Genomic DNA, 7,396 nt, shown 5'->3' on the forward strand with positions numbered 1-7,396 from the left:
GGAGGGAGAGAGGTCAAAGTTCAAAGGGGGAGGAGAGAAAGAAAGAATTTCAAAAGTTTCAACTTACAAAGAGAGCGAGAAGAGACGAGAAGTTGTCTGCTCAGTTATCTCGGGAGAAAAAGTCATTCGAAAGAAAAAACACGAATGCAAATAGATTGAAGAGGTGCTAATTGTCTCGCGAGTGTCTTCTTCCTCGGGGAGCAAAAGGAAATTTTTTTATTTTTTTCCTCTAGAATCAGCCCCTTTGAATCCGATTTCCATTTTTTCAATGTACTCGTTGTCTTTGAGAATTGACTTTATCGACATTTCGGAATGAAACGGCACGCGTTCTCGACAGAGTTACGCGTGACAAGAAGCCCGGAGCGTGCATGTGTTTTTTTCATGCTGTCGAGATTTCATGAAATAATAATTAAAATAATGATTTCATAGTACAGCGAGAGACGATACTTAATAACAGTGACGAGCAGGGCTTATAGTAATTGATAGTCTCGCTGGCTGGCATCGCTGACAGAAAGGATGAAAAATCGTTTGGGCTCGATGGAGCGTCGACCGAGTGAAAGAGGGAATATGAAATGGAGATGGAAAGAGAAAAGCATGCGATCCAAGACGGTGGCATTCGTATCCGCGGAGGAGAATCGATCGAGGACCTCTCGAGGATTTGAGGGAGAGAATCAGCGTCGACGTGCCGCTTTACATCTCGTCGCTCGCCGCCTCTCCTCTCGCTCTCTCCTGCCGCGACGGGCAAACTCCAGCTTTATGCCACCGCTATACCGAGCAGTAATGTCTTTTTTAGTGCTTTATTGTTGCGCGCTAAGTTTTTTCATCAAGCTCCACTTTGGGCTTCCGCGTGAATTTTGATAGCTTCGCTTGACGCATTTGCTATTCGCGGATTCTTTGATCAAAAGCTCTTGCTCAACTATCCACTATGATTATTATATAGCAGTGACAAGTTTAAAAAAAAATCAGCTTTACTTTAGATATTCTGGCTTTGCGATCGCTTGTGCTGCTTTGACATTTATCGAGACATAAAAAGAGAAAATTTAAAATTACGACAAACTGAAGTCCATTTGACATAACACAGTATCGCTATCCCAAAAATTTTGCCGATGTACTTTCAATTGAAATATAAAGAGGCTGAAGGTCCACGTATAATGGCGTGTATAATGGTCGCAAGACAATGCCCTTGAAGTCAAAGGGATATTTGAAATAAAAGAGAAAGAGCGGCGATAGATTGAGAGACTGAATAAGCTAGAGGTCTATTAAAGAGTTAATTAGCCTGTCTACTTAAGCTTTAGCGAGTGGCCGGATCAAAAGGCTGTGGCGGGCGGCGGCCTTAAAGGACAAGCAACTCTCTCCCACCTCCGAGCGCTCTATATCTTCCGTCTGACGTTCTCGGAAAGTACTCTTTCCCTGTTTCTCTTGCGCCGGAGTGTCTTTCGGAAAGAGAAGAAAATCCAGAAGAGTGGCGAGCTCCGGGAAAAATTCCCGGCGCGAAAGTTGCGCCGATACATACATCACCGGCGCGAGCTCTTAAACCTCGCGCACTGGCCCCCCGGAAGAATAAATAGGTAACATAAACTATCGCCGGCAGAGAGAGAGAGAGAGAGAGAGAGAGAGAGAGATAGAGAGAGAGAGAGAGAGAGAGGGAGAAAGTAAGGGGAGAGGGTGGAGAGAACGTAATGGCTCGAGTTTTCGCGAGAAAGCTGAAAAAAATTTCCTCCCCCTCGTCTCGGCCGCACGTATGTGAGCAGATATAAAATTCGCGGCCAATTTTCGTAATGCAAATGGCACGTGCCAGGTGGCGATGAAATACGCTCGACGATTTGCCGCGAGAAGGATTTCGGCTCGCGCGAGCTATCGACCTGTTTGATGCGCCTCTCTGACTCCCCCTCGCTCTTCCTGTTTGGCTGATGCTTCGCGAGCTAAATTTATGACCGCTATTAAACGTCGAATGCTTTTGCGAATGCCACGAATAAAAGTTTTTATTGATTGGCCAATGGGGATGTTTAATTTTCGATGTACTTATTAGACCGGATAGGAATGATAATTTAGCACTGCTTCCCGTCACGTAAGTCATTCAATTAATCGTCGACGAATCGTCACAGAATTTTGGTAGGAAATAGTTCTAATTCGAATGACAGGGAAAAGCACGCTCATAGAAAATACCAGAAGTATTGGAATAAGTGGCTTCTGACAAAAAAGCTTTCGCGGTAGAAGAGTCAATGAGCGGCCATGCAGAATAGAAATAAAATATTTGCTTGGCGCGTGTAAAAAGAATGAGTGTTAATCAAGGTGTCAAACAAATAGAAAGCAGTCAAAGAGAGAGGGAGAGAGAGTCGAATGCAGCGATGGAATTACACGTTATATCGAGCGGCGCGTGCTCGCCTGAATATTCCGCTCGCATAAAACAAACAGACGCGCGCGACTGCCAAGGAAATAAAGCTAGAGAAAATGGAGTTCACTCGATTCGCAAATCGATCGACTTCATATCGCAATATACGCGGTCGACTTGGAAAATTGTCATTGGCCCACGCGACCTGCCGCTCTCGCGCACACGTACCAGGCGCGCCGAGACGAAAAGCCAGCTCCCATTATACCCTCGCTATAATCCTTGTTAATAGGCTAATGCTTCGCTATGATAACGTTCTTCTCCCTTCCGAAGTTAAAAAAACGCAGGGATTAATCTAGCGCTTGCGAGGGAGCAATGCTTTCATGAATATTTCCTTTTTAAATCAGTCATAATTTTTTCCCTTTTCTTCCCGTCGACTTTATTGAATTTGCAAATGCGCCCGTTTCACTCGACTTTCTAACGAATAGAAACGACAACGTTATTATCAAAGCTAATTGTATTCGAGAATGTCTCTTTCTCTACTCTTTGAATCGAGTAATCCTTTGGCTCTTGGCAATTAATTGGGTGAGTCCATCGATATCGCGGCGGAATCTTATTAGTTTCAAAAGAGTGTCGCCGCGTTGCTCTTTTTTCCTCCTTTTCGTTCTTTCTTTTTTTAACTCCAACGTTGACTTGTTCTTCTTCCCATCTCTTCTTGCGCTCACGCTGTATTGGCTTTTTCCGCGACCTAAGCCCCTCCAGGGAGGGCGAGAAAACTTGGCCAAGCTGCTTCCGGCAAAGTTTAATTAACTTCTAAATCTTTTGCCTTTGATTATAATTTTCTCTCCCTTTTGCCTTTTTTCAAGGTAGCAACGGTACAGGCGCACTTTACTCTTCCGGGATCCCGATTTTGCTCGTTTTTCAGTCGCGCTGCGATTTCTCACCCTCGACGATTGCCCCTTTTATTTTTCATCGCTAGAGTCGCCAACGAGTGTGATAACGGAGGGCGATGAAATTTACTGTATAATTTCGGATTCCCTACGTCTTTTTTACTCTATCGTCTCGAGAAAATACCAGAAGAAGATTGTCGCATTATAATTTTATAAACGAAATGCCTTTCGAATTCTAACGAAATTCTTAACTTTCGTACATACGTTGCGGGCGTAAATGCAATACATGAGAGTTCCAAAGTGCTGCTATGCATACGCAATGCTTATCCCAAAGCTTTGAACATTGAATTTTGTCTCTGAATTAAAATCTGCTGAAGCTGACGTGAGCCTCTTTCGCGCTTAAGGCTTCATCGTAATGGTTCTCTAATCATGTAATACATAGCAAAAAGTATGCTTTGACAAAGTTCAGTTATGCCCAACACATCACAATTTCACTTCGAGTCTTACGAAGATAAATAAATTACATAAGCATTTCTCTAAAAATGAAAAACTTTGGTAAGTCAATATCGCAACATGATTATAACTATTAATTTACAAGTTGATCGTCGCCAGGTCTCACGTTGTGGGCCGAGTATATGGAAATTGATAAAAAAAACAAGAAATTGAGCGCAAGTTTCGTTCGTTACGTGCCTCGGCCTCTCTCTCTCTCTCTATCTCTCTCTCTCTCTCTCTCTCTCATGTGCTTCTCTTTCTGCAGCGGTCTTTTTGTCGCTGCGCAAATAGACTATGAATTTTCAAACTTTTCACGGACGAGAAAATTTGCAACTTTTTTTTCACTCGGCAAGCTCCTGCGTCTTGCCATCGACGCCGTGCAGCGGTGGTGCGGCAAATTTTCCACCTCGTGGATTATGACTAATTCCATTATACTTCGCTTCTCGGGAGGGAGAAAAAAGAAAAAAAAGCTCGCGCCTCATTGAAAAGTTAACAATCTTTTTCGCGGAAGCTTTTGAGTTTTGAAATCACGTGGCAAATTTAGAGCGTCATCCACTCGCGTTATAATGCATACATTTTCGAGAAACGAAAAAAGTGGGACGGAGGAGGTGATGGAAGAAAAAGATGAGGATAGCGGCAGCGTGTCATAAAGAATCCAGTGGCTCGTTAATCCCAGCGAGGCGAGGGTGCTGGCGGCAAAAAGCCTTTGCAATATGAAAGTCCCATCGCGCGCGTTACCTGCAGCTGTCGCGCGGCTAATGAAACCTAATGAGCCGGAAAGAAGCGGCCCCGGCACTTCCGATAACGAAGTGTTGCTTCCTTCGTCTGCCCCCCCCCCCCCCCCGGCCATCACTCACTCGACAAACATCGCACGACAACCGTGCTTCGATTTGCCGAGTTGTTGGTCTTGGGACACGAGGCTCTGCCTGTCTGTGCATCTTTATAACTGCCTTCATGCCTAGGGGTTAGTTGAGAGTTATGAGGGGCTATTTGAATTTTAAGCTGAGTTATTGCGGAGTTAAGCTTTGTATTAGTGCTTTGCTAGAGAGCAAAAGAATGTTTTTGACTGTCAGACTGTTTATCGGATAAAAAATCACCGGGGTAATTAAAAATGTTTTCGTTATTATTCGTGTGGCGACGATGCTTTTTCTGTCATATTTGCGCGAGCGCAAAAGAAAGCCATAAAAATGATTCGAAATATACAGCTGCCTTGGACACGAGACTAAAAGACAAATAATGAATCTGGACTATGCAGAAGCAGCAACGACAGCGGCGCAACTAAACTGCCACGGAGACGTGTAAAATTAAAGCGCGCGTGGAAGGCTAACAACAACATCCTGGTCGCTCTGGAACGACGTCGCTCGTCGCGTCTTGGGCATTACATCGCGCGCGACGCTTCTGCTGATGGCGGTGTTGTCGGCCAATATAATCGGCGCCGGCGGCTACAGTTAGTAGCAGCAGCCGCGGCGGCGGCGGCGGCGGCGGCGGCGGCGGCGGCGTCGAAACTTTGCAGTCTCTCGGCCAATTTCCGTCGGCAAACATCAGCCCCTCCGCCACCTGCCTGTGTCGATGTACAACGCACAAGTCCGGCGCTGGCGGGCCCCGCTACATGCCGCAAATATTTCCAGACGGGAATGCGCTAATAAGTGCTGGCGCCGCGGGATTGATGGCGGCCCTCGCCACGCTCGCGAGCTCAATCAAAATATCCGTTCGCTTGCGCGACAAGAGAATGCGTCGCGCGGCGCTGCCTCGCGCGAAAATTCGAGTCTGATTTTCCGGGCGGACCGCTTCCCGGCCGCGGCTTCGTTCGATTCGTCACGACCAGGAGTGGAAGCGACTTGCCAATCCTATTTCGCCGGCTCTCGCCCGGGAGCGCTTCTTCTCTCGTTCCCCTTTTCTTTCGAGCGCTCTCGTGTTCCACGAATTATTTACTCCGCCAGGACTGTCCGTCACTGCGAATTATTCACGCTGGGCCGGAGCTGCTGGCAAAACTGTTGCTTCTCGAGTGGAAAATCGGGAAAGAGTCCGAGAGCCGAGCCACGATTACGCGCTAATTATATTGAACGAATTGCCGAGTGCGCGCTCTTGCTCTCTCTCCCTCGCTCTAACCGGCGACGATTTTCTCTCTTTTGGGTTTTCCCCTGGTCACAGTGCGACGCTGGCGCACCGAAAATAGAGCCGCGTGGCTTAATGCTCGTAATGTCGCTCGCTTTCTCTCTCTCTCTCTCTCTCTCTCTCTCTCTCTCTCTCTCTCTCTCTCTGCCTCCTTCTCTTTTTCGCTTAATCTCCAGTGCTTCACGAGAGTGCGCTCTTTACCATCTTTTTCTCGGCTATTCGTTTTTTGCTATCCATCCCAAAGATATTGTGTGAAATCTTTATTCTATAATTTCAGTGTCTCAACGAAATAAGTTTCATCTCTCTGCTTCTCTTGCGATATTTTCATCGTTTTATTTGATTTACTGGTTCGTTGTCGGACTATCAAATCTTCCATTGTACAGTCTATTTGATATCAATGCAATGCTGTCTTTAAACAATAACAAATAAACAATTACGTTATAATGTGCACAATACGCGATATATTGACGTATATTCGCGTTCAATATGCAACAAAATGTGTTATCGGGTGGCCGAAGCATTATGGCAATATCGTGTGAACAAGACAACAACAAAATACGACGATAAATCAAAAGCAGACAACGTTATCGCCAATCCCCTATTCGCACTCTCGCGTACACATGTGTTTGTGCGTGTATATCGTTCTATAGACTGCTCGCGCACTCTTTTTCCCTCTCTCTCTCTCTCCGTTCGTCTCTCCGGCAATCTCCCTGCGTATCCGCGCGCGCGTCTCTCGCTCTCTCGGGCTCTCCCTCCCATCTTCGCCTTTAAATTTAGAAATTTCGAATTTCCGCACGCGACGCCGGCCGCCGACTCGTCGTCGTGTCGTGTTTGCTGCGTATTGCCCTCTCGTCGTCATCGTCGTGGTCGTCGACGCCGCCAGTTCGACCTTTGCCCGCGTCCGACTCGATTGGCCGAGCAACGACGGCCGAACGACGCCTCGTGTGCCCGTGCTTTTGTGCGCGCTTTATAAATAGCGCGCCGTGTTTCTCGCTGATTGCAAATCGTCACCATTGCCGTGGATAATATTGCGCGAATGTTGTGTGTCAGTGCGCGCGTGAGTGCACGCGTCGGATAAATGGACGATACGCGATATACTTTGAGCGGCCGCCCAAAGTCGGCTGAGTGCGCTCGCGAGGAAATATCAGGCGCAAGCTCATCGGTGTCGATTCCGATGAAGGGGCAAAGAAGAGGCGGCGCGCGAGCGCGAGCCTAAACCGCCGACCGAGCCCAATGGCACGCGTCCGTGGACGTTCACCCTGCTAAAAATAGTGCAACGCACCGCTTCTCAGCTCTTCGTCGCTGCTGTTTTTTTTTTCTTTTCGATCCACGCGCTGCACTGACTTTTATACCGCTGTCGCTAGTGTGCGCGCGTTTGTGTATATAGGTGCAGTGTGCGCGTACACGAGAGCGTAGCTGCTGAAAACATGACGTTGGTTAAGTGGCACGCTAGCGTTTCGCGAGGCGAAATGGGCGCGCAAGTTGTTTATTGCATTCCGCTCTGGAGCGGCTCTGTTTGAGCTCGGGGATTCGTAAACAATGAGGAGTGCCTTGCCTGCTACCGCTTGCC

The sequence above is a fragment of the Phymastichus coffea genome, unplaced genomic scaffold (assembly GCF_024137745.1).
Source record: "Phymastichus coffea isolate CEN01 unplaced genomic scaffold, Cenicafe_Pcof_1.1 PCOF00108, whole genome shotgun sequence".
In the NCBI taxonomy this organism is placed as follows: Eukaryota; Metazoa; Arthropoda; class Insecta; order Hymenoptera; family Eulophidae; genus Phymastichus; species Phymastichus coffea.